Source organism: Coptis chinensis, chromosome 4 (assembly GCF_015680905.1).
Source record: "Coptis chinensis isolate HL-2020 chromosome 4, ASM1568090v1, whole genome shotgun sequence".
Lineage (NCBI taxonomy): Eukaryota > Viridiplantae > Streptophyta > Magnoliopsida > Ranunculales > Ranunculaceae > Coptis > Coptis chinensis.
This window is the reverse complement of record NC_141459.1, coordinates 71,520,377-71,529,247: the sequence shown is the minus strand read 5'-3', so window position 1 is coordinate 71,529,247 and position 8,871 is coordinate 71,520,377. Positions and strand designations below refer to the sequence as shown.

Below are 8,871 nucleotides of genomic sequence, written 5' to 3'. Positions count from 1 at the left end.
CTCATTTATTCAAAAACACAGCCCAACCTTTAGTTCCTACTCCACGATTTGCACTACACACATTTGCCAAATCACACATATCCGTGTGCCTCACTCACACCGAAAGTACCACTACAAGACATATGCCCCAAGCGGGATATCGCATTCAGGAAACATATTTTCATCTTGTAAACTCGTAATCTTGTGAGTCACGACCATCTCTCTGGCTTTCCATACACATAATCACAAAAAACCTCTTTTGGGCATAACAAAATATCGGTCATTCATGGCACATTCATTCAATGAATACCTTGAGTCATTCCCCCACATTCAAGGAATACCCATCATAACACTAACGGGTCATTCATGGCACATTCAATAAATGCCCTGAGTCATTCCCGCCACATTCAAGGAATACCCAAACCTACATTCCCGTACATTCAAGGAATACGACCAACCCGCAAGGCGAATACCTTAGTTCCTCTCTAGGGTAGTCCAAACTATTGGGTCATTCATGGCACATTCAATGAATACCCGGGTCATTCATGGCACATTCAATGAATACCCATCTATCACATGATATCACAAGTCATAATATCTCATTACCAAATCCTGAGGCGTGGAGAGTTCTAAAGATGTGGGCGACACATTAAAACATTATTATCACTTATAATTATACTAGCCTTACTCATGTCAAAATAGACCACACATGCAGAGAGTCATTTTCGTGCGTCAAGGCAAATCAGGCACTTAAATATTATTGAATATAAACAAACTTATAATCAAACAAATACAATTTACATAACCACACTCATATATATAATATCGTAAACAAATAGTTCATTAGCCCAAATTTAAGTCCACACACACACTAATGTCCAAAACAGATCCACATATACTAAAGTCTATATTCATATACAACTTCTATCTCCCACATATATATTTATGTAGTCTCAAAACAATAGTAATTTCTAACACAATTACATAGTTATCACAAATATATATATATTATAGATATAGTGTAGTGGCTGCACTTTTGCTCAAAGTCAGCTTTAATGTGATCCAAATCTTTTAAGATTGGAATCAAGCCTTCAGTAGTTCTTACTAGCCACATAGTCAATGCTATAGTTTTTTCTACATTCATCCAAATGACATGTAAATTAATATCTAGAAACTAGGGTATGTAGACATACTTTTTTCATGTAGAACTCGAAGTCCCAACCTCAGCCTATCTAAAAGAAAACTTAAGTTGAAAACGGTAAAAATCCTAATATTCAGCAAACTAGATTTTTGACAGACTATCTTCTGAATGACACAACGTTTTCCACCGGTATCCAAACGCATCGAGGCTTTTTGTGTTGCAAAGCTGACACACAGAACTTACTTTCTCATGTTTTATAAAAATACCCAATCTCATTCTAAATGTACCAAAACTAGGCCCGAACACAGTGCGAAGAAACTGATTTCTGACCTTGACTTTTTCTACCACATCAAACTTCCAAACGTCATAATTAATTCCACAAGCCTTCGAATGCAATGAGGCCAATGGGAATAGAAAGCAGACTTTCAGATCTTAATCTTTTATGTTTTATAAAAATTCTAACTCTCACCCTAACTATTTTAAAACTATATTGAACACAGTTGCAGAAACCCGATTTCGACGACTTTGTTTTTTCTAAACCAAACTTCCAAACCTTATATCTATCTCCATAGACCTCGGAATGCAACGAGGTCGATTGGGTTGGAAAGAAGACACTGAAAACTCACTTTTTCATGTTTTGGCGGGTGTTTGAATCTGACCCTAACTAGGTGAAAACTCAATCCCAAACCAGGCACAGATTTGGCCCAAAACAAACTCTAACCCAAATCCCATCTAAATTAATAGAATCCGGTCCACTTAAAATAAAATGACCCAGCCCACAAAAACTTAAAACCGGCCCAAGCCCCATAAGTATTTCAACCCAACTTAAACACAACTTAACCCCTGGAGCACTATATCCTAGTCTCCTTCATCTCCCTCAACAGCCCACTTATCAATTAGTTACTTAGATTGATTTCTGTCAAACTGAACTCCCTAGTGGTAGAGCTTGGGTAGTACAATTATTGGCTGTAGCTTGTTTATCATTAGCAGTTAAAATGGAGGAGACTGTAGTGCCTCCATCTCTAGATTTGCAGGCGAACCCGCCAGCTTCGTCTTTGAAGTTAGGACTCTACAATTAATGGAGCTTGTGGTGCTGAGCACTTTGAATTCAAACCTTCTGAGGTTGCTGAAACAGTGACGTTTTTTGTATTAGGAGAATATCAAATTATGAAATTATGAACTTTGACCAGGCTGTGTCTTGTTTCATCTAATAACTTGGACAAAAGAGAGGGTGCTAGAGTGCCTTAAATTAATCCAAGGTACCAAATTGTGAACCTTGACAAGACCGAATAAGATGTTTACAATTACTAATAATACTCAACAATGAGGACAAGTACGAATAATTTTTTAGCACCATATATTCAAGAGAACTATTCTAAAATTCGAGATGTTGAACGAGAGCTACAAAATCTTACATTAGAGGTGAAACTTACTGCTGGACCAAAGAAAGCAGCACTTGATCGAGCACTTGCGAAAGAAAATAGAAGTGTCACGTCAACGGAGAAGATACGGCTTGCCGTTATACGCTCTGGCAGCTATCTATCAATAGATTTCCAGCAAGAATTCTCCCTTCTCCTTTATGTGAAAAACTCCCTTTTTTTTTTTCTTCTCTGTGTGTCCAATCAACTCCACGGTTGAACTCTTTTTTTTTGTTTGTTTTAAAACCACCCCGAAAAATAGGGAATGAGGTTTATCCACTTGACCCTATCTCTTTATAATCTTTATCCTTTTCTTTTCTTTTTTATTTTATTTTATTTTTGTCTATTATTATTATTATTATTATTATTATTCTTATTCTTATTATTTATTGTACTGGGAAAATATTAAATAAAAACACGGGGTGTTATAATATACACACCTTAAAGGAATCTCGTCCCGAGATTTTAGGAAAGAGAATAGATTAACCAAACAAACATATGCCAAGCAATAATTCTTCTAAGTTAACTAATCATATCTCAATGACTGAAATTTATATGATAATCTAAAACAGGCCAGTAAGATTAATTAAACACGTTGTTTATAGCTTGCACCCAAATGTCATAGTAAACAAATATCAGAAATTAGATATAAGTGTATACCCAAGTATACACACCTTAAAAGGAATACACATATACAATAACGTACAACCTTGCATGTGGACATACGTAAATTAAAACCATGTCATGAGAAACACTACTTTATACGAAAATGCAGAAGACCAAAATCCAAAACGGGAACAAATCAACTTGAAAACAACAAGAAATCTGAACACCAGAAAAACACTCCTACTACCCATTACCACAATCCGAGGATCACCTAGACCTTCTCATTCTAGGCTAACCTAAGCTCCAATACCAAAATGTCATACCCCAAATTTCCAGACAATATTTAAAACAATTATATTTAATTATCCGAAACCCGGGGTGAAACAAAACCCAAAACCCCAAGTATCAAACACGATATATACAAAAACTGAAATCAAAAGAAACGGAAAGGAAAAAATCCTTAAATCACATTATTAAACTATAAAGAAACTAACCAACTCTTCAGAAAATCTTAAACCAGAAGACTCCAAGAGCAACTCCAAATCACGTGTCCTTATCCATCGTGACTCCACCATCTATGTTCCCAAGAACACACCCACGCTTGCAAAACAAAGCAAACATGGGTCAAACAAATTGAATTTGCTGGTATGAGTAGACTAACAACAAAATATATATCACAATCTTTCAAATTAATAAATATAACATTACCAACCATTTCAACTTGGAAGACAATATAGTTCCGTTTTCCAAAACGGCGTTTAGTTTCTTCCCAAGTAAGATTTCATCCCCAATATACAAATTCCATAAATATCATATAACAGTACTCGTCATTCCCACTTTCCAAAATAACTCACAACATAAATACCACTTACATTCTATTTATTAATTGCACATAGGATAACCTAATTAAATATGAGTTTGGTATACCTTACCTTTAAGCCAACACGTCATCTTAAGATAGGATATTTACGTCCCTGCAGAAAAGATTAATAGATCCTACCCTCCTGCAAAACAGAGTTAGACATCACAATAAAATGATTTATTTCAGTCAGTCAAATTTCCATTCATAACCAAACCTCATTTAAGACATTTAAGTCTAATTGATATAACCTAGTTCGTCCCGCATATTCGGGAAATACCACTTATCATAATATATATATATCAAGGGTAGTCATTCATATGGTACCATCACGTCATAAAGTTTCTGCGTGTATAACCATAGATCTTAGACTATCACAAGTCATTAATATTTTCGTAATAACATATCAAGTTATAGTAATTTCGCAGTCACATAAAAATCACAATCATTTACTAATATTATTCACAGTCACACTTCACATCCATAACATCACACAATTCATATACTTTTACTTAAAACCACTGCGCCTACTTATGAGAACGGGAAATATCACACCCAAGGAGTACATTCATCCCTTGTGAGTATCAACTCATTCAAACCACATAAACATTTCTCATAAGAAATTATATGCATCATATGCAATAACTCCATCACACGTAAAATATATATTTTTACTTTGCTTATTAATTATCTTGTTGACTCATTTATTCAAAAACACAGCCCAACCTTTAGTTCATACTCCACGATTTGCACTACACACATTTGCCAAATCACACATATCCGTGTGCCTCACTCACACCGAGTACCACTACAAGACATATGCCCCAAGCGGGATATCGCATTCAGGAAACATATTTTCATCTTGTAAACTCGTAACTTGTGAGTCACAGCCATCTCTGGGCTTTCCATACACATAATCACAAAGCCTCTTTTGGGCATAACAAAATATCAGGTCATTCATGGCACATTCAATGAATACCTTGAGTCATTCCCGCCACATTCAAGGAATACCCATCATAACACTAACGGGCCATTCATGGCACATTCAATAAATGTCCTGAGTCATTCCCGCCACATTCAAGGAATACCCAAACCTACATTCCCGTACATTCAAGGAATACGACCAACCCGCAAGGCGAATACCTTAGTTCCTCTCTAGGGTAGTCCAAACTATTGGGTCATTCATGCCACATTCAATGAATACCCGGGTCATTCATGGCACATTCAATGAATACCCATCTATCACATGACATCACAAGTCATAATATCTCATTACCAAATCTCGAGGCGTGGAGAGTTCTAAAGATGTGGGGCTTACACATTAAAACATTATTATCACTTATAATTATACTAGCCTTACTCATGTCAAAATAGACCACACATGCAGAGAGTCATTTTCGTGCGTCAAGACAAATCAGGCACTTAAATATTATTGAATATAAACAAACTTATAATCAAACAAATACAATTTACATAACCACACTCATATATATAATATCGTAAACAAATAGTTCATTAGCCCAAATTTAAGTCCACACACACTAATGTCAAAAACAGATTCACATATACTAAAGTCTATATTCATATACAACTTCTATCTCCCACATATATATTTATGTAGTCTCAAAACAATAGTAATTTCTAACACAATTACATAGTTATCACAAATATATATATATTATAGATATAGTGTAGTGGCTGCACTTTTGCTCAAAGCTGCCTACGTATCCAAATCTTTTAAGATTGGAATCAAGCCTTCGTAGTTCTTACTAGCCACATAGTCAATGCTATAGTTTTTTCTACATTCATCCAAATGACATGTAACTTAATATCTAGAAACTAGGGTATGTAGACATACTTTTTCATGTAGAACTCGAAGTCCCAACCTCAGCCTATCTAGAAGAAAACTTAAGTTGAAAACGGTAAAAATCCTAATATTCAGCAAACTAGATTTTTGACAGACTATCTTCCGAATGACACAACGTTTTCCACCGGTATCCAAACGCATCGAGGCTTTTTGTGTTGCAAAGCTGACACACAGAACTTACTTTCTCATGTTTTATAAAAATACCCAATCTCATTCTAAATGTGCCAAAACTAGGCCCGAACACAGTGCGAAGAAACTAATTTCTGACGCACTGTTTTCTGCCAGTCAAACTTCCAAACGTCATAATTAATTCCACAAGCCTTCGAATGCAATGAGGCCAATGGGAATAGAAAGCAGACTTTCAGATCTTAATCTTTTATGTTTTATAAAAATTCTAACTCTCACCCTAACTATTTTAAAACTATACTTGAACACACGGTCTTGCTAAACCGATTTACGACGACTGTTTTCTGTCAACCAAACTTCCAAACCTTATATCTATCTCCATAGACCTCGGAATGCAACGAGGTCGATTGGGTTGGAAAGAAGACACTGAAAACTCACTTTTTCATGTTTTGGCGGGTGTTTGAATCTGACCCTAACTAGGTGAAAACTCAATCCCAAACCAGGCACAGATTTGGCCCAAAACAAACTCTAACCCAAATCCCATCTAAATTAATAGAATCCGGTCCACTTAAAATAAAATGACCCAGCCCACAAAAACTTAAAACCGGCCCAAGCCCCATAAGTATTTCAACCCAACTTAAACACAACTTAACCCCTGGAGCACTATATCCCAGTCTCCTTCATCTCCCTCAACAGCCCACTTATCAATTAGTTACTTAGATTGATTTCTGTCAAACTGAACTCCCTAGTGGTAGAGCTTGGGTAGTACAATTATTGGCTGTAGCTTGTTTATCATTAGCAGTTAAAATGGAGGAGACTGTAGTGCCTCCATCTCTAGATTTGCAGGCGAACCCACCAGCTTCGTCTTTGAAGTTAGGACTCTACAATTAATGGAGCTTGTGGTGCTGAGCACTTTGAATTCAAACCTTCTGAGGTTGCTGAAACAGTGACGTTTTTTGTATTAGGAGAATATCAAATTATGAAATTATGAACTTTGACCAGGCTGTGTCTTGTTTCATCTAATAACTTGGACAAAAGAGAGGGTGCTAGAGTGCCTTAAATTAATCCAAGGTACCAAATTGTGAACCTTGACAAGACCGAATAAGATGTTTACAATTACTAATAATACTCAACAATGAGGACAAGTACGAATAATATTTTAGCACCATATATTCAAGAGAACTATTCTAAAATTCGAGATGTTGAACGAGAGCTACAAAATCTTACATTAGAGGTGAAACTTACTGCTGGACCAAAGAAAGCAGCACTTGATCGAGCACTTGCGAAAGAAAATAGAAGTGTCACGTCAACGGAGAAGATACGGCTTGCCCTTATACGCTCTGGCAGCTATCTATCAATAGATTTCCAGCAAGAATTCTCCCTTCTCCTTTATGTGAAAAACTCCCCTTTTTTTTTTCTTCTCTGTGTGTCCAATCAACTCCACGGTTGAACTCTTTTTTTTTGTTTGTTTTAAAACCACCCCGAAAAATAGGGAATGAGGTTTATCCACTTGACCCTATCTCTTTATAATCTTTATCCTTTTCTTTTCTTTTTTATTTTATTTTATTTGTGTCTATTATTATTATTATTATTATTATTCTTATTATTTATTATACTGGGAAAATATTAAATAAAAACACGGGGTGTTATAGATGTGACCATGGCAGCAATCATATATAGCCTAGAGTGTACTAATTCCAACTTAATATGGTCACATAACAAAGTTGGCCCCATGCAAAAGATAAGGCAAATCCCAAACTAATGAGCCAACCACTGGTGCCACTACGAACACAAAGCATCCCCATGTCCCATCTTTATCTTTCTCTAATCACACCAACAATCAACAAATCCTACTATCATCACCAACTAACACTCACCCGCAGCCACCAAATATATCCAACCCAAAAACTAAATGTTGACGCAGCTTTTTCATATGCATCTAGTATGTCGGGATTTGGATTTGTACTAAGAAACTCACAATGCCAATTTTTAACAGCAGGAACCATAACCGGACATGCAACATTAGTAGAAGAGGCCAAGTGTCGAGGACTTCTCTTGGCCACCAAATGGCCCATAGCTCATAAGATTACACATCTTGAGATTGAAATAGACGCCCAAGCTATATATAGCTAGAAATTGGGCTGGTCTCTCATCCAACCTCTTTTGGCAATCAGAACGGATCATCCAGGATATCGAAGCACTTAGCTTTAATTTTGTACATTTTGATATATATTTTTGTAGCCGTAATATAAACGGGCCCTACTGATTTACTCTCACATAAAGCATTACTGCTAAAGGACTCTTTCCAATGGAAAGGAGTACCTCCTCCATGGCTCGAGGTTGGCTTAGATATAGATGTTAGCACCCCACCCCACTTGTACAACTACAACTCTTGATGATATATAAATATACTAATGTTAATTACCAAAAAAAAATAGCAAACTTGAAATTTCTGGTCACTTTAGTTGATACACTCATTTCAATCTAAAAATGAAGTGTTTTTAACAATGTGGGCGATTGAATTATTGAAATGAAGAGCAAAACACACAGCTTAAAATTTATAGAGATGGGTTGGGTAGTTGACAAAAGAATGTCACCGAAGTTTTGAAACTTTTGATTGTTTGATTGCAATAGAAATGGAGATGGAGATAATAGCCTTACCAAAGGTACGGTAAGCTGGAGAAGACGATGGGGGTGAAATGGTGAATTCCCATTTCTTTTTACTTTTACTTTTTTTCTTTTAATTTGTATTTACTAAATCTTCTCTTTAGAAATAAATATGCTTACTTGGATAAATTGTTGAGGTGGACCAATGGGATTATGTTGTCATGTGGACAAATTTTGAGTGCCCTACACAAATTCGTTCTCATAGCTT

At 36.0% G+C, this 8,871-nt stretch overlaps 1 long non-coding RNA gene across 1 annotated transcript; it reads right to left on the bottom strand.

The window, feature by feature from the left end:
* Window positions 1-1,558: 1,558 nt before the first annotated feature.
* LOC147504655 (uncharacterized) lies at window positions 1,559-8,004 on the bottom strand. The gene is made up of 2 exons (XR_015193085.1): window positions 7,242-8,004; window positions 1,559-4,148 (listed from the first exon to the last, which is right to left on the bottom strand). It is a non-coding gene; the product is annotated as an uncharacterized LOC147504655 (long non-coding RNA).
* Window positions 8,005-8,871: the final 867 nt, after the last annotated feature.